This window comes from Oryctolagus cuniculus, chromosome 4 (assembly GCF_964237555.1).
Source record: "Oryctolagus cuniculus chromosome 4, mOryCun1.1, whole genome shotgun sequence".
NCBI classification, from domain to species: domain Eukaryota; kingdom Metazoa; phylum Chordata; class Mammalia; order Lagomorpha; family Leporidae; genus Oryctolagus; species Oryctolagus cuniculus.
In genome coordinates, this window is record NC_091435.1 from 22,413,429 (window position 1) to 22,436,808 (window position 23,380).

General features: G+C 37.5%; 1 pseudogene; it reads left to right on the top strand.

Annotated features, from left to right (window-relative positions):
* Positions 1 to 22,465, top strand: part of LOC100355216 (armadillo repeat-containing protein 1 pseudogene) — a 71,340-nt pseudogene extending 48,875 nt beyond the window's left edge.
* The last annotated feature ends 915 nt before the right edge of the window (positions 22,466 to 23,380 follow it).

Genomic DNA, 23,380 nt, shown 5'->3' on the forward strand with positions numbered 1-23,380 from the left:
TAGGGCTTAATACGATAGAAATTCTTCACTCAGTTTGGTATGATTTGGGGCTTCAAACAATTTGTCTTCCTGAATAAAAATTGATAAAGCATTTTGGTCTCATTATGAAAGCAAACAATAAGAAAATGTATGAGACACATGCTGTTCAAGACGTAATGGTAAATATTCCATGGAAGCATGATTTCACAGGACCAAGTCTCCAATGTTGATGAAAGTATGTATGTGTGTATGTGTCAGAACTTGGTGGAAATCCAAAGGTTTTCTTCTGTTTTGAAATTTTTTATTTGTTTACTTTTAATTTTTTTAAAGATAGAAACACAGAGTGAGAGAATCTTCCATCTGCTGTAGGAACTTAATCTTATTCTCTCATGTAAGTGTCAAAGACACAGCCCTTGGTCCACATGAGTATCAAAGAAACAGTCCTTGGTCCATCACCTGCTGCTTCCAGGTGCACATTAACTGGAACCTAGAATCTGGACTGGAATTTTAACTCAAATACTGTTTGAATTCAAAAGGTCTGTGACCCAGTCGCAAATTCTCGGTTTTTCTTTTTTTTTCTTTTTGAGAGTAAATAGCTTTAATCTCTAAATATGTGTAACATTTATGAGAAAACATTGTATATAAATTAAAAAAAAAACTCTTACAAATGTAGAAAGTCTATTATCCCCAATTTCCCAATGTAGGTTAGGGATAGCAGCAAAAATCATTTTATCTCAATGAAAGCTGATAATGTGTTTTATGAAATTAAAAAGTAAGGTAATTTATATTAAAGTTTTGAATGTTATAGTGTTTTTTATTTATTTTTTATTTATTCTCTATCATCTTAGAGAAATAGTACATCTATTATCATAATCAAATATCAAAGGGATAACATGTGGTGTGAATGAGGTGGTGGTGTTAATAAGAATATATAATTTAATTTTTCACCTATATTAAAGGAAATTAGTAGCTTTAAAAGAAAAAATAAAACTATTTAAAATAATAATGCATTTTTGGATTTAAAAATAAATATATATATTCTTTTAAAGTGATTTTCTGAAAGTTTCATTCTGTGAAACACTTACTCTTTCTGTTTCTGTGCTATAAACTGACCAGAGGAACACATGGTATTGATATCCTTCATATATATTAGTCTCTGATGTCTTGTGAAGTTCATGCAATTGGCTGTTTAATCATGACTACTGGTAGTTGAGAAATGACTGGACTTTACAAATGGTAGCATTACTTTCACACATAGCACTCTTGACACATGTAAAGGTTATATAGAGAACTAAAATTTAGCCTCTACTAGGACCCAGTTCTCCTTTTAGGCCCAATGCATACCATAGAAGAAAGAAATGGATAATTCCTACTCTTCATTATTTTCCGTGTTTACTGAGCCTCTTAGGAAGTTATTCTTGATACAATATTAATTATTTAAACGTGAAATGAAAGATAAAATATATAACGTTTGACATAGTTGTCAAAGAGAATAATGTACATATTCAGTCATACATTTTATACAAGAGTGCCTGTTTCTGTTGTTTTTTTTTTTTTTCTTTTTTGTTTATTTGACAGGTAGAGTTATAGACAGTGAGATAGAGACAGAGTGAAAGGTCTTCCTTCCATTGGTTCGCTTCCCAAATGGCCGCCATGGTCGGTGCACTGCGCCGATTTGAAGCCGGGAGCCAGGTGCCTCCTCCTGGTCTCCCACACGGGTGCAGGATCCAGGCACTTGGGCCATCCTCCACTGCCCTCCCGGGCCACAGCAGAGAGCTGGCCTGGAGGAGGAGTAACTGGGACTAGAACTCTGCACCCATAATGGGATGCCAGCGCCACAGGTGGAGGATTAACCAAGTGAGCCACGGCGCCGGCCTGTTTCTGTTTTCTGTAACCGCTTTCTACATTGTGTACACTTATTTTATCAAAGTGACTCCAAACAGCTGTCAGAATACCTAAACTGGAAAGATTGATTGAAGGAATACTATTGGACAAATAAATTTAAAAAGGTAACTATATAAGAAAGACTAAAACAATTAAATATCATGTTTCTGAGAATTGTCATGTGATATGAAAAATATTACTTCTTAAATAATCAGTACAATTAAGCAAGTGATGCACTCACAATAATAACAAAAACCAAAACTATCAGTTAACATTTATGTAGTGTTGTTTCAGTACCATTCAGTTATAAGTATCACTATGCACCAATTCATATGAACATCTTAATATTATTCAGACTCACAAACCATTCAGTTAGCTTGACTATTTCACACAAATAGTGAGAGGAAGATCTTTGATTAAACGTAGGTCATTTGGCTACAGAATATGCCTTGTAAATTTGCTCCCTCTGAGCAAGATGGAAAGTCATTGGCAGGGCATGAGCAAAAGCATGAGATGAACTGGCGTATTTTAGAAAGGATCATTCTAAAGAAAATCTGTTATCCGGAATGTGGGTAGTGAAGCATGAACATAATAAAGAAGACCCGGTTTAGTGGCCCAGAAGTGAGTGATTACTGTGGCTTGGATCATGTTGTTAGCTAGCAAGGCAGCAAGAAAATCAGAATCCAGAAATGCTGTAAATGTAAAACCAACTGGATTTGCTGAAGGCATAGATGGAGTGGGTGAAGGAAATTCGGGACTTGACTGTAGCTTGACATGGGCCATGGTACGATTGCCACTAAACTCAAATTGTAACTACCACATGGCAGACTAGCCTGGAAAATCAGAAGGAATGCCAGTCAAGAGGAGAGGGATCTGGAATAGATAATTGAGGAGGGAAATGATGAGTAGTATTTGAAACTTCAAGTCACATGTGGAAACAGGGAACTTACTTTGGTCCACTAACTCCTCTCTTGTGAGTTTTCCTAGAAATTGTGAATAACGAAAATTCTTACAAAGTTGTCTATGTGGAAATAAACTTAGTGAAATAAGTAAGTTGAAGTTACTGAGAAAAGCAATTTGATTGGAATCTGCAAAAGGGAAAAAAAAAAATAGATGTTGGTGGTACCCAGAGCAGATCACCTTACCGAGTTTATGCACACAGACTCTGGCTAATGCTAGTGATTCACAGTTGGCGTCTTTTCTGTGGATTTCCCATGGCCAAGCAAGATTTGCCCCATTCGTGAGATTATAGACCTCTACCCTTGAAAGTCACAGAGAGCCAAAAATCAATGTTGCACTAACAGAGGGTACCAAAGGCTAACTTCCTTACCAGAGGTAGGAAGAATCTGCAGTGTGATTTATACTCTGAGTTCCCCATGGGATTAGATGGAATCAAATCATTAGTTAAAATCCCTGTCCTTTCACATGTAGCAGATGGAAACTGTTGGGGACATGAGGCTGTGTTCTCTACCCCTCCCCCAGCCCTCACAACACTGCCAAATTCACATACTTTAACCTGAACACATATAGTAATGGAATTAGAAGGAAGAAATTTTGCGAGGTAATTAGGATGAGATTAGTTCATTAATGAAGAACCCACAAATGGTTTTAATATTCTTCTAAGCATTACTGACAGATTATGCTTCCTGTCTCTACAATCTGAGACTACAGATGAAGATTACAAGAAGCAGATTCTCACTGGACACTTAAATGGATTGTTACTTCATCTTGGACTTCTCAGCATCCAGAATGATGAGAAATAAATTTCTGTTGTTTAGAAACCAATCAATTTATGACATTCTGTTGCAATAGTGTAAACAGACTAAGATGTAAGTCAATGTCTATTCTGTAAGGACACATTTGCTAAACATGCAAAAATTATAAACAAAGTTCTATATGAACAAAGAAGAAAAACAGTTTGTTCTTGCCTGACAGAAGGAGAAGATAGAATTTCCATTGCACCTCAACAAATTAGAAGCATTGATTGATCATCAAAGAATCACAGCATTCCTGAGAGGAGAAATGCTGTGAATAATACTGCAAGGTCTTCAAGGTCACTATAGAGATTTGGAATTATCATAAGGCAATAACAAATTTCAGAGGGTCAAACAGGAACACTCTACTTATCTACAGTGTATTTAGACCAATCTGAACATGTTGAATAGAATACTTTATTAAAGAGTAACTGGAGGGGTGGGTGAGTGTTTTACACAGTGGTTAACCCACTGCTGTCCACGTTCCATATCTGAAATCCTCAGGTCAAGCCTGAGCTCAACTCTCCATTCCAGTTTCCTGCTATTGCATGCTCTGGGAGGCGGCAGAAACTGCTCAAATATTTGAGACCTTGCTCCATGTAGGAGACCATTACTGAGTCCCTGGCTCTTCTCATCAGCCTGGTGAGGTCTTGCAAGCATTTGGGGAGTGAACCAGTAGACTGGAAATCTCTGTCACTCTCTCTCTCTTTCACTACATGTGTATATACATACACATATATGTGTGTGTATATATATATATATATATCTTTCAAATGAATTTTGCGAAAGAGTGAATATAAACCAACAGATTTACTTGAAAAGTCTTGAGAAACAATGTTTTGACAATGATGATGTTAGTAGGAATGGAAACAAAAGGAAAATCTTTGACATTTTCAGTCTGTCTTTTAATGTCAACTGATTGCCTAAAGAAGCAAAGGTAGAGAATCAAGGTAACTAGGGGTCTGAATCTTCATCTATAGAAGAATGATAATAAGATAGCCAGAAGCAGTAGTAGTCAATGGGAAAAATAGATTTGTTGGAATGTATATGTGCAAAGCTGGGACACATTGATTTTAAGTTTTTGTCAGAACAAAGTTAGACAGTGAATCTGAAAAAAAAGGAAATTGAAAGAACTTGAAGATATGTTTTAAGAGACAATTATTTCCATGGTTATAAAAATACTTTTATGAAGAATAAATAAATGTAAACAGAAAAGGATCATACTTAAAATTTAAAGTATTTTAAGGAAAAGTCAGAAAAAGATGCCACAAATAAGAAGATAATTTTGAGCTAAAGAAATAATTAGACATTATCAGAATATCATGCATTTCAAATTTGAAAATTTAAAATCGAAGCTCACACAGTGGCAGTGAGGCAACATGTAACACTATAGTTGCTCTTTTTTTCCCCTTAAGATTTATTTTATTTATTTGAAATGCAAAGTAGCAAAGAGAGAGAGAGAGAGAATGAATATTCTATGCTCCTATTCACTCCTCAAATGGTTACAACAGCTGGAACTAGGCCAGGCTGAAGCCAGGAGCTGGAACTTCATCCAGCTATGATTCCCATATGAATGCAGGGGCCCAAGCACTCAGGTCATCTTCCACTGCTTTTCCAGGCACATTAGCAGGGATCTTTATTGGAAATGGAGCAGGCAGGACTCAAATTGGTGCCCATATGGAATGCTTGCATTTCAGGTGGCAGCTTAACCCATTATGCCACAATACCAGCTCCTGTAATTGATTTTTTTTGACAGGTAAAGTTAGACAGTGAGAGAGAGAATCAGAGGCAAAGGTCTCCCTTCCGTTGGTTCACCCCCAAATGGCTGCTACAGCCAGCACACAGCGCCAATCTGAAGCCAGGAGCCAGGTGCTTCCTCCCGGTCTACCATGCGGGTGCAAGGCCCAAGCACTTGGGCCATCCTCCACTGCCTTCCCGGGCCACAGCAGAGAGCTGGACTGGAAGAGGAGTAACCGGGACAGAACTGGTGCCTCAACTGGGACTAGAACCCAGGGTGCCGGCGCCACAGGCAGAGGATTAGCCTAGTGAGCCACGGCGCCATCCCTAGCTCCTGTAATTGACTTTTAAAAATTATAGATTTTTTTTTCGCTCACTTGGTGGGGGGAGAGAGAGAGAGAGAGAAGAAGAAGGAGGAGGAGGAGGAGGAGGAGAAAAGGAAGAGGAAGCAGGAGGAGGAGGAGGAGGAGGAGAAAGAGAAAGAGAGAGAAAGAGAAAGAGAAAAAGAGAAAGAGAAAGAGAAAGAGAGATGATAGAGAAAATGAGTTCCTATCCTGTGGTTCCCTCCCGATGCCCACAACAACCCCATCTCTGCCTGATTGAAGACACATGCTGCAAATCTAACCCAGGTCATCCATTGATTCGTCAGGTACTTAACTGCATGCGGCACTAACTGCTACCTCCTAGGAACTGGGAATGCAACCAGCTTGAGAACCCAGCCACTGTGGTGTGCGATGAGGGCATTTTTACTGGTCTTTTAGCTGCTAGACCAAATATTTGCCCCTGTAGTCGTCATAATATGGTAGCAGGCAAAGCATGTTTTTTTGAATTAGAACTTCTGTGCCTGTGGTATCGTGGCTCTCTGGTACTAAAAATCTTTCACATTCAGCTTTCTTATCTGCAGAGCACAAATAATAATATCTAGCTAACAAATTTATTTTTGAAAACTGAGTGAAATGGTGTACATATAAATCCAAGCAAAATGTCAAGCCCCTAATTGGGGCTCAATAAACATGTATTTTCCTATCATACTTGTTTCTTTTGCATTTCTGTTCTGTATTGGAACAGTTAACCCCCAACATACATTTCGTTCTTCTTTACTTTCCTTATAAAGAATTTTTTTATAATTCTAAACTTCCCCCACTTATACACACAGTAGTTGTATGTATGGATGTGGGTATATGTAAGGGCCTGTTATTGTGCAGGAGTCTTTGTATTTGCATATAATGAATGATTTTTGTAGTTCTAAATAAAAGAGATCAAAATATTTTGCTTTGCCCTAATACTATAAATAAATAATACAATCTCGAGAAAAAAAAAAAACCTATTGACAGGTCATTAAGATACTTATGCAAATTCTTATATATAGTTTCTTAAAGCTTTGTGTGAATGTTAAAATCCTGTCACATATTTACTTGCTTGTTTTCTTGTTTGTGACATCTGAGAACTCCCTATCCTCTTATTTTTGATTATTTTTGTCATGGATTTTAATCCCCAGGACAATTTCATTCTGAGGCAATAAAACAGAATGAAAATTGCCCATAAGTTTGAGAGATGCTTAATCACAACGGGATTAAGAGTGACAGCACAAGGAATTAACAAGTCAACGACTGCTGTTTTGAAATAAATGAAAGTGAGTAGAGAACCAAGAAGTTAGTTATTAGACTTTTGCAGGCCAAGAAAGATGAAGAAATTCCAATAGAAATTAGTACTTTTTGAAGAAATAGAAAAAATGAATTTAAATTTAAAATTTTACTTCTATGTAAACTTAATAGTTGTTTTTGACATTTCTTATATTATTTCTCAGTATTTTCCTAGTGGGTATCTGATTCTATGTTCATTTTGAACACATGCAACTCATACGCAAATAGCATATGTATAATTTATACACGTTAGGCCATTCAACCTCTCCTTCTGAATACTTACTGCACATTTATGGAAACTATGGTCAACAAATTCTTTCTAGAGACTGTACTCATCTCTTGCTAGTATGCTTCAACTTTAGCCACTTTTTCTATGATGATATACATCCCAGAACATGCTATAGCCATTGGCTGAGGGACTATAAGAGCCCAACATTTGGATCCATTGTGTGATTCTCTTTGAAAAACAAATGTTCCGTAGCTACCCATTAACTGGCCAAGACTTTGTAATCCTGAAACATAGTTAATTTCTTCTTGCCAATAATACTCTTTGAGATTCCTTTAGCACATGCTGATCCCTAACAAATATTTTGTTTCATTGTCTTTTGCTGAAGAATTCTATCTACTACAAATGTCTCATACTTAATAGTGTAAAGGAAGCAAAATTTTACCTTTTTCCTTTTAGGATTTATTTTTAAATTTCCTACTGGGCTTGAGAATAAAACTAGCATAAGGAAGATATTAACAGAGGAAGAGTAAAAATTATTTACATTTTTCCTGACAAAAGAGTGCTCATAAGGAAACAAAGACTCTGACAAAATTGTAGTTGAACACTAACATACTGAATTAGATAAGATTAAAAAAGCAGTTAGCTTATAAAGATAGGCTTACAAGATGATAGAAATTTGAAGCAGATCTATACAGAATTCTGAGTCTCAACTCCTGATCATTGAATATAAGAATATTACTTTCCTTGTATAACACCGAGGATATTTTTCACATGAGAATGCCACTCTTTCGTTTGGGAAGAAGAATAAAGGTCAGATTGATATTTTGCACCTGCTATTTTTCAAATTCCTTAAACTCTGAATACCAATATACCTGAATGGCATATTTTAATCTCCTTAAATAGGGACTTACTATTAGTTGAATAGAAAGAATAAGCCATCATTATTGATAATAAGTATCCATTGAGAAACTAGTCTGATCTATACATAGTTAATGTAAAGAATTATTAGACAGTACACTGTCCCCGGAGTAGTTGAGTCTAGTGAATACCTAGAATGATCCTTTTCAGGGATTTCATTAATCAAGTTAAGTAAAATATCATTTTTCTCAAAATATTATATCTTATTCCATAATTGATCATTTTCTTTCAGATTAAAAATAAACTAATTGCTACGTTATGTAGAATTAGCATTTCGAGTTTCACTATTAGATCGTTGTTGTCATATTCCAAAGGCTTTTTGAATACCACTTTAGTTGGATAAAGTAGGTTGACTGAGAGAGAATCCACATCATGAGAAACTGTAGAGTCACGTTTTTGTTTTTAAAGATTATTTATTTATTTGAGAAGTAGAGTTACAGGCAATAAGAGGGAATGACAAAGAGAAAGGTCTTCCATCCTCTGGTTCACTCCCAAAATGGCCGCAATGGCCAAAGCTGGGCAGATCCAAAGCCAGGAGCCAGGAATTTCTTCAGGGTCTCCCACATGGGTGTAGAGGCCCAGGCACTTGGGCCATCTTCCACTGCCTTCCCAGGCCATAGCACATAGCTGGATGTGAAGAAGAGCAGCCAGGACTAGAACTGGCATCCACATGCGATGGCAGCACTGCTGGAGGAGGATTAACGTACCCCACCACAGAACAAGACCCATCAGGTTTTTAAAATATAATTTTTTTACCTATTCAGTGCTGCAGAAAGTGAAAGCAATTGTATGATTTTGTGTTTTAATTATTCTTTAATCTTGAAGGAGGAAACAGTGAAAGAAACAAGGGTAGTACTAAAATAGGAATTGGTATATTATGAGAACTTCCTCATATTGTAAGAAAGGAGAGGAAGATATTTTTTTCTGTGATTAGACTGTGTGTGTGTGTGTGTGCGTGTGCATGTGTGTGTGTTCAAATATAATTGTGAGGGGGCTGGCACTGTGGCGCAGTAGGTTAATCCTCCGCCTGTGGCACTGACATCCCATATGGGTGCCAGTTCTGGTCCCGGTTGCTCTTCTTCCAGTCCAGCTCTCTGCTGTGGCCCAGGAGGGTAGTGGAGGATGGCCCAAGTGCTTGGGCCCTGCACCCCATGGGAGACCAGGAGGAAGCACCTGGCTCCTGGCTCCGGCCATTGTGGCCATTTGGGTAGTGAACCAACAAAGGAAGACCTTTCTTTCTGTCTCTCCCTCTCATTGTCTGTAACTCTAACTCTCAAATAAAATAAAATAAAATAAAATAAAATAAATAAAATTTGATTGTCATCAAAACAGTGCCTGGTCTGACATTGGTACTCTGATAATATCTCCATTCAAAAGTTAAGGGTTGTTTTATTTTCTTGTTCAAGATCAGCATATTTTTTCTTTATTTTTCTTTCTTTTTTTTTTTTTTTTTTTGACAGGCAGAGCGGACAGTGAGAGAGTGAGACAGAGAGAAAGGTCTTCCTTTTGCCATTGGTTCACCCTCCAATGGCCGCCACAGCCGGCGCACTGCGGCTGGTGCACCGCGCTGATCCGAAGGCAGGAGCCAGGTACTTCTCCTGGTCTCCCATGGGGTGCAGGGCCCAAGCACTTGGGACATCCTCCACTGCACTCCCAGGCCATAGCAGAGAGCTGGCCTGGAAGAGGGGCAACTGGGACAGAATCCTGCGCCCCGACTGGGACTAGAACCCGGGGTTCTGGCGCCACAAGGATGAGGATTAGCCTAGTGAACTGCAGCGCCGGCCTCAAGATCAGCATATTTTGATCACACTCTTTCTTGACAGTTTTGTTGAAGGAAATGTCCAGAGGACAAAGAGATCCTGAGCATACAACAGTAGTGGTAAAATATAAAAAAGGTAACTTTTGTCAATTTTACTGTTTTGCTTAGAGTCATGCCCTATTACGTCAGTAGCTGAACTGGAACACTTGAGACATATCAATCAATGACGCATATTGATATTCAGTCCCATATTTGGAGAGCAGGAGGGAAACTCTCCTTTGCAACTCCCAAAGTATGAAATCCTTTTGTATGTGAATTTAAAAGTCTCCATTTTGGAAATTGAATGTGACTATCAGCGTGAATACATTACAGAGAAGAACCATTTTAGAAAAACAGATTTAGACTGAAGTTACACAACCTGTTTTTGAGATATGCTTTTATTTGTAATAAGTTGCATGACTGGCAGCAAATAGGATCTCTAGTTTCCTGGAAGGAAAATGTTGAATTTGGGAAACTCTAGATTCCCTTACTCTATGATCCTCCATGACATAATTAGTAACTTATCCAGGATTGTACCTCTTAGATACAATCAGAATCATGATGTTAGCAGCACTGTGGATAATCTAGTTTTGCTCTTAGCAGAGGCTACCTCAGGTAAACTATATCGTACAATGTTGAAAGAATAGAACAGAATCAGGAGGCTAAACTTTCAGAATTTTGGAAAGATAAGAGATGATCATGTTGGACTTGTTGGCAGATGATGTATAGGATCAAACTGGAAACTCTCCCACTGTGAGATACCAGCCAGTAACAGAATCCAGAAGCCAAAATGGGTTAGGACAAGATTAAATGAACACAGTTGCTGGCCTATTCTTGCCAGAATGAATAACACTTGACATCAAGGTAAATCCATAACAATAAACACAAATTACTCATTTCAGGCCTTGATTAAGTCATGTAATGAAGTGAGAAACAGCTTAGGGCAGAGTGAAAGAAAGAAACAGAACAAGAGACCATGGCATAGAGTTTATGGTGATTTTACCAGTAAATTTAAAAGAATCCATCAGTGCTTTCACACAAATTTGAATTTCTTGGACAGATCAAAGGAGAAAAAAGGAAAGAAGAAAACTGTAATAAGGCACAAAAAGTTTACTAGCAGTGAATAAATATTTACTTTAAGCTGCTTTCTTTTTAGAAGAAGTGGAATTGATACTAATTAGAGAAACACATTATCTCAAAATGTGTCACAAACTTAAAATTGAGAAATTTCAGAATTGTCGCATTTCCTGAAGAGTGACTATCACATTCTATCTAAATCAGCTAGAGAAACTTAGAATGACAGTTCTTCTTAAAATGTGAGAAATTCCAGAGAAACTGAAACAGAAGGAGAGCTGGGAGGTAACTATTACCACTGCAAACAGAACTAGTAAAACCTGTCAGTTAACAAATACTTGACTGAGAACCATTCCCATGTGCTATATCCAGAATAATCACTTCTTAGAAAACATACATGGGGCATGCAAATAATCCTTACATGTGCTCAACTTATAGCAGATAAGTGGATAAAAGTTTAATCTGGAGATCAGACATGGGAACTGCAAATCCTGCAAAGCACAATCTTAGATATTTACCCTCATGATTCAGAAATCACAGGGAACAGCTTATCTCATTGAAAATGTAGACTCCAGGGTTTTTCTGAACTCCTGCCTCCAGATTTTGGTATCAACTCAGTTGGCTCTATGGTCTCCCAGGTGCTCAGATGACTACTTTGGATCAAGCTCTCCAAGCGTCAGGCTGTGCTCATGCAATTACTGGGAAGTCAGTTTCTGGCTTGAGTAACATGTAGCTCATTTCCTGTAATGTCACTACTGTTTTTTCTTTCCCCTTTACTCTAAGGAGCCAGGAAACAACCCATCATTCTGTTCACACAATCAGGTTTAAGCATCCCCTTTACCGAAGACACATCTTAGTTTCCCCATGGTTTATATTCCAAAATAGCTATTCAGACCCTTGAATGAATCGGGGGAAAAGTAAACTCCACACTCAACCAACTCTTGTCTACAACGTAAATGAAAAAACTCACTCTCCTTCTGGAGCTTGACATTGCTTTGTTTAGTTGACATCTAAATTTTTATTACATCAAAAAAGCATAATCTCAGATATAAAATTAAAACATAAAAATAAATGAGTTGTTTACTTACATTAATTTTCTTTTTTTAATTTATTTTAAAGTCAGAGTTACGCAGAGAGAGAAAAGAAGAGGCAGAGAGAGAGAGAGATAGAGAGAGGTCTTCCATCCGCTGATTCACTTCCCAGTTGGCCACAACAGTCAAAGCTGTGCTGACCTGCAGCCAGGGGCCAGGAGCTCCCTCTGGGTCTCCCACACAGGTACAGTGGCTCAAAGACTTGGGACATCTTCTACTGCTTTCCCAGGCCATAGCAGAGAGCTGGATCTGAAGTAGAGAGGCTGGGACTCGAACTGGCACCCATATGTGATGCCAGCACTGCAGGTGGTGGCTTTATCCACTAAGCCACCGTTCCGGCCCAAAATCAGTTTTCCACTTCAAATTATATTAGAGTGAGCCCTGTTGAAGTTAAAAGCAACACAAAGAGAACACCAAGTTTTCAAACTCAACACTGTCTCTTACAAGCTTCCAGTGTTATTCTTCTTCATCACATTTGGCTTTATTGATCCCTGAACAAAGATATGGCTATCAGATTTGTCTTCATTGCTTGATACAGATAAAGCTTCATAAACTACCCACGGAGTTCCACAACATGAGGAACAATAACATAAAGAAAGCCCTTAAGCTCATTCATGATTTTTAACAAAACTGGCTGATAATCTATTTTCCTTTCTTTTAAAAAGTTAAATAAAGAGAATAGATTTCATATATTTCATTGTACAAGTAGCACAGAATCTCTAAGAGAGGGAAGAGATGTGCAATTCGGGACATGCTCAAGCTGACTTGCCTCAAACGGTAGAGTTAGAAACATACCAGGGGATTCCAATTCAACCCCATCAAGGGGGCATGTACCAATGCCATCTCACTAGTCCCAGTGATCAATTTCTGTTCACAACTGATCGTAATGATAGGACTAAGAACCAAAGGGATCACATAAACAAGAATAGTGTCTGCAAATACTAGCTGATAGAATCAAAAAGGGAGAGAATGATCCAACATGGGAAGTGAGATACACAGCAGACCCATAGAATGGCAGATGTCCTAAACAGCACTCTGGACTCAGAATCAGCCCTTAAGGCATGGGGATCTGGCTGAAAAGCCCATGAGAGTATTTTAGGCATGGAAAGCCAAGACACTCTGGGGGAAAAAAAAAAAAAAACCTAAATGAAAGATCTCCACGAGTGAGATCCCAGTGGAAAGAACGGGTCATCAAAGAAGGAGGTACCTTTCTCTGAAGGGAGGAGAGAACTTCCACTTTGACCATGGCCTTGTCTAAATATGATCAGAATCAGTGAACTCAGGGGGCTTCCATAGCCTTGGCAGCTCATGACAAGAGCCTAGGGTGATTACTGAGGCCATAAACAAGAATGTCAATTTGTTAAGTCAACAACAGGAGTCACTGTGCACTTACTCCTCATGTGGGATCTCTGTCCTTAGTGTGCTGTACATTGAGATTTAATGCTATAACTAGTACTCAAACAGTATTTTTCACTTTATGTTTCTGTGTGGGAGCAAACTGTTGAAATCTTTACTTAATGTATGCTAAACTGATCTTCTGTATATAAAGAGAATTGAAAATGAATCTTGATGTGAATGGAAGGGGAGAGGGAGTGGGAAAGGGGAGGGTTGCGGGTGGGAGGGATGTTATGGGGGGGAAGCCATTGTAATCCCTAAGCTGTACTTTGGAAATTTATATTCATTAATTAAAAGTTAAAAAAAAAACCCTAGATATTGCATCATGAATTATCTAATAATGATAAAGATACAATTTTATATTCAAACTAATAATAGCGAGTATTTGAGTGTAGTCAGCGACTGGATAAATTAGGATATGGTAAAATAAGGAAGAAACTAAAAAAAAAAAAAACAAATCCTAAAAATACTCAGAAACACTTTTATTAAATTGAGAAGAAGATATTTGACATAATACTTAAAGGTGCGTCTTGGGACATCCACATCCCTTTTCTAAGTATGTGAATTGAATTATTGGGCCCACTCTGATTCCAGATTTTTACCAATGCACATCCTGGAAGGCACCAATGAATGGCCCAATTAGTTGGATCTCTGACACCTGTGTGAGAAACCTGGGTTGAACTCTTGGCCCCTAGCTTCAGCCTGATACAGTCCTGGCTTTTGCAGAAATTTGTTGTATGAATAAGTGGAAATATATTTGTCTCTCTGTCTGCCTATATATCTCTGTTCCCTTCAAGTAGAAATTAATGAATTAATTAAAGATGTTATAAGATTTTTTGTACTTAAAAGTTCAATCTCTAAATAAGAAATACTCAACAGGACAATTTCATATTTTTTATGTTTTCATAAGCTGTTAGTTGAACTTTAGGAACTGCTAAAATTATTCTAAGAAAATATTTTCTTTTCAAATTTCATTTACAAAGATATATGCTAAAATATATGTGGTTTGTCTTTCATAATTACCACTTTACAAGCATATGCAAATACTGTGCATTCATTGTAGAAAATCAGCAATACTCAAAAATGTAAAGAAGGTAATTGCTACCCCACTGCAAGGCCACATTTAGACTGTCTAGCTCCAGACTTTGAATTTTTAAGAGTCACGTGAAACTTCTATGCTCTGAATGTTTGTTTCCTTCCAAAATGCATGTGTTGAAACATAAACACTAATTTGATGGTATTTGATTGGTGAGGACACAGATCAAACAGTCCTTCCACAAGCCAAAAATCTTGCATATAAATATAAAATTAGAGGGAAAGAATAGTTCTGGAAGGGAAAACAATGAACATAGCATGGATAACTCCTCCAATGTCGCATGCTGTACCACTAGAATTATCATGTACAGCAATGCTTTGTATAGCTTTTGTCCCATCCAGGTTTATGTGAGAGTGCTCTCCTGGGGCAGAGCCCAAGGACATAAGCCAGATGGAAGGGCCACTACTCAATGAATGTCGAGGAAATTCCAGAGGAAAACCAAAGTTTTTCTAAGAGCAGGGTTATCAAGAAATTATCACTGAATTGCTTAAAATTATTTATCTGGAGTTACTTGTTTGTAACGCATTATCTCCAAATAGTCCAAATGTCATGGATCTTTTTGTTTCCTTCTCTGTTTTTGATAGTTTGGTGTAGGAGTCACTCTTGCCAACACTACCCTGGCTGGGATGCATGGCTGAAACAACTGTTTTCTCAAATCCCCATCTAATGTTTGATTCACAGCCAGTATCCCTAAATTTAGATCAGAATGCTGTTTTAGAATTTGGCAAAGATGTACCTCACATTACTGACATTATCCTACAGTCTCAAGTTGTTCCCCTTTATATTTTGAAGCTCTGTTAACATGCAAATGTTAGTGCTTAATTTTAGTTTTGAAAAATTTTTATGTTCAGAACTTAATGAAATTGGAAAGTGTATTAAAAGTCTTGTTTAACAAATGATTAAAACTTCTTAAATAGATGGCAGTAGTACTATGATGTTGCCATGTGTTTCCTAACATTTTTTTCTTCACAAAAAATCCTTTTTTCTCTCTTTTCCTCTCACAAAAATATTTGCTTTAATTTTCTCTCTTGATGGAGAGAAAAAATATAATGGCATAAGTCTAGGCTTTAAACATATTTTTGAATTCTTAAGCAATTTGTAAAGATAATTTTGATTTTTTCAAAAAATTATTTATTGACAAGGCAGGAAAACAGACAAAAGAGAGAGGAATGGAGAGACAGATGGGGAGAAATTCAGAAAATCTCCCATTTGCTGGTTCACCACCCAAATGTCAGCTACAGCCAGGGCTGGGGAAGGCCAAAGCTAGTAGCCTGGGACTACACCCAGGTCTCCCATGTGAGTGGCAAGGACTAAGTGTGTACTCATTACCTGTGACCTCCCAAGGTATGGATTAGCAGGAGCTGGAATGAGAAGCAGATTAAGACTTGGACTCAGGCTCTTAGTGGACTTGAACACACCAAGTGGTATCTTAACTGGAGCACCGAAGGACTGCCTCTAATTTCAAAAACAGAATTTTGTATTGAATGAGATGATTTTATATAGGATAAGGTGATATTAAATATTTGCAGAAAATTTTTGATTTCTCTTTTAATTTCTTCTATGACCCATTGTTCATTCAGGATCATGTTGTTCAATCTCCATGTGTTTGCTTATGCTCTAGGGATTCCTGAGTTGCTAATCAATGAATTTTGCTTGAGAATATCCTGTATTTTTATCCCCTCATAAATTATCTGAAAATAGAATGATTTTAAAACTGTTATTCATTACATTGTGTTCTGTGAATCAAGAACCCAGCTATGGCTAAACTGGTGCCTTTAATTCAAGAAGTAAGGTTTTTATCAAGCAGGAAGTGGAGATACAACCTGGTGGGAGGATATGCCCCAAGGTCACCTATGTGAATGTGGCTGGCTTCAGATCTTCAGGGGTCATTGGCTCGGCTGAAGACATCAGTCCTCTGCCACTTGAGCTTCTCCATAGGACCTCTCACAACACTGCAGCTGACTTCTCCCAGAATCAGAGCTCTAAGAGAAGCAGAGAGATCAAGTAAGATCAACACCACAAGTGTCTTGTAATTTAATCTTGGAAGTTAGGACACTTCACTTTGGATGTGTTTGATTTGTTAGCTCAGAGTCACTAGGTCAAGGTCACATTCAAAGATATGGCATTGGTGAGTTGTTTCCTTTGTTTTTTATTGATTTCTTCTCATTCCCTTGTTGGTATATTGTCCACTGTCAACTTTGGGATATATAAAATATGCCTCAAAATCAAACTGTGAAATCCTATCCCTTCTTCAGAGAAAAGCATGCTTGTTGCAAAAGCATAATTCCTGCATCATGACAGTGTATCCTTTTCAATGCTCTTTAGATTCAGAATCATCATTGTGCTGTCAAAACAATCACATTAATTTACTTATCATCTGTAAGTAATATTTCACAATGTCTTTACCAGGTGGAGAACATTGTTAGGATTTACATTGTTCATATCCAGAACACATGACACTGTTCACACTACTTGGTGATGTCAACAGTTTTAAAGAGATTTATGTGCCTGCACTGTGGCATAGTGGGTAAAACCTCAGCCTGCATTGCCGGCATCTCATATGAATGCCAGTTTGAGTCTCGGCTGCTCCACTTCCCATTCAGCTCTCTGCTAAGGCCTGGGAAAGCAGCAGAAAATGGCCCAAGTCCTTGGGCCCCTGCACCCTGCGGGAGACCTGGAAGAAGCTCCTGGCTCCTGGCTTCCATGGAAAGGCCTAGCAACAGTCGTTGTGGCCATGTGGGGAGTGAAGCAGAGAATGGAAGATTTCATTCTCTCTCTGTCTCTGCCTCTCTGTAACTCTGCCTTTCAAATAAATAAATTAATAAAAAAAAGAAGAGTGCTATAAGCAAGGAGGTATCTGGCAAGGAGGAGCTGGGTTATCAGCAGCTCCCTGTAGCCTTTCATGTCTGTGTTGCAGTCCAGCCTGCACTACCCATAACACTCCTAACATCTGCAGGTGCACAAAACTGTGGATTCCATCACTGGCTAAAAATATTCAATTTGGCATCAGGGTATATCCCTATGATGACTTTAACTAATTATAAGGTCACTATTATGAAATAGCCATAACAGACCCTCCCACTCGCCATCAGGTATCTCCTGATGCCATGCAACTCCTGAGATTTAAATTCAAACCAAACCAAACTAAACCAAAGGGCCAAGACATGGGTGGTGCTGAAGTCCCACCCCAAATTCCATGCTCTTTGAATATTCAAGGAAGCCCCTACCAGATTCCAACCCCTGTGCCTCCAGATCACATAAAGAATGACCCTGAGCTTTTTTGAGCACAGTTCTCTCTTGAACAAGAACACTTTCTCTACATTGTGTGTTTTCACTTTGCTTATAAGCAAACCTTGCTTCTCTGCTGATCTTCCCCTAAGTCTTGTCCTTTAACTAATTCTTGTGTCAAATAGAAGTAACTGAACCCAGTCACTCCACACAGTTATTTCTAAACATTTGTTGAGAATATGTAATTTAAAAATGTTATTTTCCTTGAACATTTGGAGACATTCTTATTCTTCATGATAGTTATTAGATATAAGTTGTTCTTTGCTAATATTGAGAATTTTAAAAAGGAATCTTATATTAACTCTAGAAATTACTGTTTCCAAGGCAATTCATTTTAGAAATGTAATGGTAGTTACTTTTCCACAGAAATTAAATTAATGTTTTATAACATTGTTCATGTTTTCTGTGTTAAGCCCTTTATTCATGGAATCCAGTATTGTACTGAAGTTTAAGCTGCTGCTTAGAACAATTGTATTCAATGTCAGAGTATCTTGGGAGCAAGTCCCACCCATAAGGGAGACATGGAATTCCTGTCTCCTGGCTTCATCCTGAAGCGATACTAGTTATTAAGGGCTTTTGAAGACTAATCAGCCGATAGAAAATCCCTCTCTCTTTACTTTTAAAATAAATAAAAATAAATAAATAAATTTAAGAAACAGGTTATTCATGATCACAATGTTGACAGGATGTCATTTTAGCAGTGTTTGTGTGTGTGTAGTTTGGAAGTTACTTTGCTATTTATTTTAGAAGTAGTAACAATTTTCATGCTCAATCCAAACTTATTGAGAAAATTAGTTCTGTTCTGTTTATAGGTGTAGGGATTTCAACACAGTTGATAAATGACTTATTCCGGGTGAGAAAACTAATGAAGCTTTTAGGCAAAGCTTACAGAGTCTTGACCTTAAGACCCAATTAGTGTTTACTTCAGCCAGTTCATAAAATAATACACTTGCTAATTTTATATTAGCCTTTCTGAGGAGGACATTGCATACAAATATTTTTAGCTCCACCATAGAAACTGAATTAAGAATGAAGTTATGTGTTAATTCACCTAATTTTCACTAATTTCTATTGCAAAGATTTTTTTTTTTCACTTCCTCAATCTCCAAATCAGGCTTCACAAAGATACATTGATTTTTCCTTAGCATCCTGCCCTTGGATTTCACAAAAGTTCTTCAAACAATACATTTTTACTGTATTATTCTGCTTTATACTCATTGAATTAATATCAGCATTCATCTCTTTATTCAAGACATGAAACTTAAAGTCAAACATATCCGTTGTCACTCTGTACATTTCCTCCACATTCTTTTCATCATCCAGGACTTTGGGATTTACCTTTCAATGTAGTCATCATACGTACACTTCACTCTATTTGCGTGGCCACCAACAGAGATGACATTGACAGTTTTTATTTGTTCTGTTCCAGGTTGGTCTCTTGCTGTTGGTCTCTTTTTCTCCACAAATCATTTTCTGCATGGAAGACAAAATAATAGCTTGACAATGTAAACCAAATCACGTCATCTTCCCTACTTGAAATGTCACCACGTTCTCTTGGTATTTAAAAGCTAAGTTCTTTTTTTCAAATATGTATTTATTTATTTGAAAGGCAGAGTGACAGAGAGATAGAGGGAAAGAAAGAGAAATCTTCCATCTGCTGACTCACTCCCAAATGGCTGTGATAGCTGGTGCTGGGCCAAGCAGAAGCCAAGAGTTAGGAACTACATCCACATCTCTCATATGTATGGGTGGAAGAAAACCAAGTTCTGGGGCCAAAAAATCTGCTGCATCTCAGGTGCTCTATCAAGAAGCTGGATCAAAAGCAGAAGTAGGACTTACAGCAACTTCTCATTGCACCACAATGTCCACTATAAAAATCTAAATTCTTGACTGTATTAGTGCATGTAATTTCTTCTTATATAACAGATATATCTCAAAATTGTCATGCAGAAAACAGCAAGCACTTATGCCTTGTACTCTTAAAGTAAATAACCAATGTTTCTGATTATCGTGCAGCTCTCCAAGTGGTTTCAGAACATGGCTTTGCCGACTTCCACAAGTAACTTGTAAGGCTGCCATTACTTACATGTATTTAGTCTGTAGAAAGACCAAAGCTGATCACGCATAAGAATTTTTTGCTTGTTAGGCCTGAAATGGCAGAGATCTTCTTCCTGAACATTTTAAGCTCACCCTTACCCTCCATCTCTGTTTACCTTTGTCTTCCAATCAGTACATTGCTAGTTCTTTTCTGCAAATCATGTTATATCTCAAGAATCAACTTTGCAGAATGAACTTTTAAAAAATCCATCTAAAATAACTCCAATTCATTCCAAATCAGAGCCTTAATATACTTTATTTTCAGATCTTGTTCCATTTTGAAATTTTTATATAAATGTATTTTTTCACTCATTTGTCCTTTGTGACCTGCCTCCTCTTCATATTCTCTAGAAATGGGTACCTTGACTATCATGCTCACTGTGGTATGTTCATATTTAACAAGAGTGGCAGCTCAGGATCACATAGTTACAGATATTGTGAATGAATGCATCAGTCAATGTGGCTATGAATCTGATCATCACTACAACTGAAATAAAATATATAATTTTAGAGCAAATTCTACAATTTCCATGAAATGAGAGAATGGAGGCACAGGACAGCTTTCAGGAAAATCTCAAAATTTGAATGCTGAGGGGAGGGCACTGTGGTGTAGTGGGTAAAGCCGCCACCTGCAATGCCAGCATCTCATGTGGGTGGTAATTCGAGTCCCTACAGCTCCACTTCCATCCAGTTCTCCTCTATGGCCTGGGAAAGGAGTAGAAGATGGACCAAGTCCTTGGGCTCCTGCAACCACATAGGAGACCTGGAAGAAGCTCCTGGCTCCTGGCTTTGGATCGGCTCCAGCCATTGTGGCCATTTGGGGTGTGAACAGCAGATGTAAGACCTCTCTTTCTCTCTCTGCCTCTGCCTCTCTGTAACTAAGCCTTTCAAATAAAATAAATAAATCTTTAAAAAATTTTCTGAGTCAAATAGACTAAGGATAGAAACTAGAGTCTCAGATACTTTATCTGGACTTTATTTAATAACAGCACAGCAGTTCTATTTAGTAGTCAAGTGTTTCCATATATATATATATATATATATATACTCTAATTTCTCATAGGACAAGTCTATATTGACTCTTAAAAACTTTAAATATGCTCTCTCATTGACTCCTCCAGCCTCTTTATTTTTGGTACCTGGAAATCACTAGTTTAAATGCTAGAGATACCAAAGTGTAAAATGAAAAAATAATATTTGTAAACAACCATATTTTAATAGAATTTTACATTTTATTTCTATCCTATAGGCATTGTTTTCCAGAGAAACAGAAGTAAAATATAGGTACATAATATACATAGTATATATAATTCAAATGTAATATAAATATATTTATACACACATATATATGATTTATTATAAAAATAGTTCATTTATTATAGAGGTTGGCATGTCCATGATTTTCAGGACATATCAGTAATCCAGGAATCCTGGAGAGCTGCAAGTTGAGTTATGCCCCATGTCCAGAGACCTGAAAACCAGGAGAACTGATAAAGCACTTGGAATCCCAAAATCCAAGTTCAAGACCCAGGAATAATAGACATTTCTGATTCATTTTGAAAGCAGGAAATACCTGATGTCTCAGCTCAAATCTGTCAGGTTTAAGTTCTCTCTCACTCAACATTTTATTCTTTTCCAGCCTTCAACTGCTTATATGACAACCACCCACTTTAGAGAAGATGATTTGCTATATTCAGTTTACTTATCAAAGGCTAATCTTAATAAAACCCCCTTCATAAACATAACCTGAATGCTTGGCCACATATCTGGCATTCCATGAACCAGTCAGGTTGATTCAAAAAATTAAGCATCTCTCAGTCTTACAAAGGCTTTCATCAGAGCACCATTGAAAAGAAGGAACGAAGGTGGTTCCTGATTTCCAATAAAGTATTAGAATTTGAGAGTCTGTTTCACAACTCCAGGAGAAACAAAACTCCTGGCCTCTGAAATCTATGACATTCTGCAATCGTCAAATATGGCAGGTGGAGATAGCTTCAATGAAATGCATTCACGTTGAAAGAAAGCTCAATTTTTTCTGGGAACTACAAACAAACGTGCTAAAACTGTGGTTTTGCATAAAGATGGTCTTGATGATACATCTCAGAGAAATCTATGTGAAGAAACTTTGTCAAAAATTAAAGATGTTATTGGCTTTACTTTTCAAATGGCTGTTCAAAGATATGTGGTGCAAATCCATTCAGATTTGAAGGCAGAGACTTTGACATCAGCAATAGCATCAACCAAGGTTATGGAAGTTCAGTAAGTTGTGAAAAGTGAAAGTGGAGAACAGATGCTGGTTCCGGTCCAGGATACTCCTGTAGAAGTAGAGCAGAACACAGAGTTGCCTGATTACCTGCTCAAGGATGAGAGTGCCACCAAGGAGCAGGACACAGCAGTGTCCCGGGTTGGCTCACACCCGGAGGGTGGAGCTAGCTGGCTGAGCACAGCCACAAACTTTTTATCCAGATCATTTTACTGGTGACTTCAATTTCACTTTGGGGCTCAAGGACAGTGTGAAACAACAAGCGGCCAGTTTTCTATTGCTGTGGTAAACTGGCAAGTGGAATGTGCAATAAGTTATCACCAAAAATATTTAGACTACAGGATTGCATATGCTGCATTTTACATTGATTGGGCATTTTGTCCTGCTGGGTGATAAAAAGGACAGAGGCTACAGGTGGAATCGCTTTGTTCCTGAAGGTATTTTGGTTTTATTTTCCTTTGTTTCATTGCCTAATTTTTTTAAAAAAAAACATGGGTCCACTGTTGAAACCAAACCTTTATGTGCAGCTTTATGTTTTATTTTACATGAAGCACATGATCGGGAAAACCCATTTTCTCCTCAAGCCTCAAGACATATCTGAAGAGAAGTTTCTCTGTAGCTCAAGTTATCCATGAATTACTGAACATTTCCTCTGCTTTTCATGAACAATACGTGCTTTCATACTCTTCACTGACAATTGAAAACATATTTTGTTTATCTCCTTTTGAGCCTTTTTTATTTTGCCATCCATGTTTATAGAAAGGACATTCCTAATGACATTTTGCAAATTAAAATATAATTATTTGAACACAGTAGTCCCTGAAAAAAATTTTTGAGAGTTTTATTCAGTTCTTGACTCAGAAAGACAATTCTAACTGCAAAGGAATATTCTGTAGACTTGTACCTTTTCAGAGACTGTTAATCATTAAAAGAAATAAAAAATAGTGAAAATTAGGATTAATTAACAAATGCATTAGCTTTAATCCTAGTTGAATTTATTTATTTCTTTTTTATTTTATTTGACAAGTAGAGTTAGACAGTGAGAGACAGAGAGAAAGGTCTTCCTTCTGTTGGTTCACCCCCGAAATGGCTGCCATGGCCAGCACTGTGCCGATCCGAAGCCAGGAGCCAGGT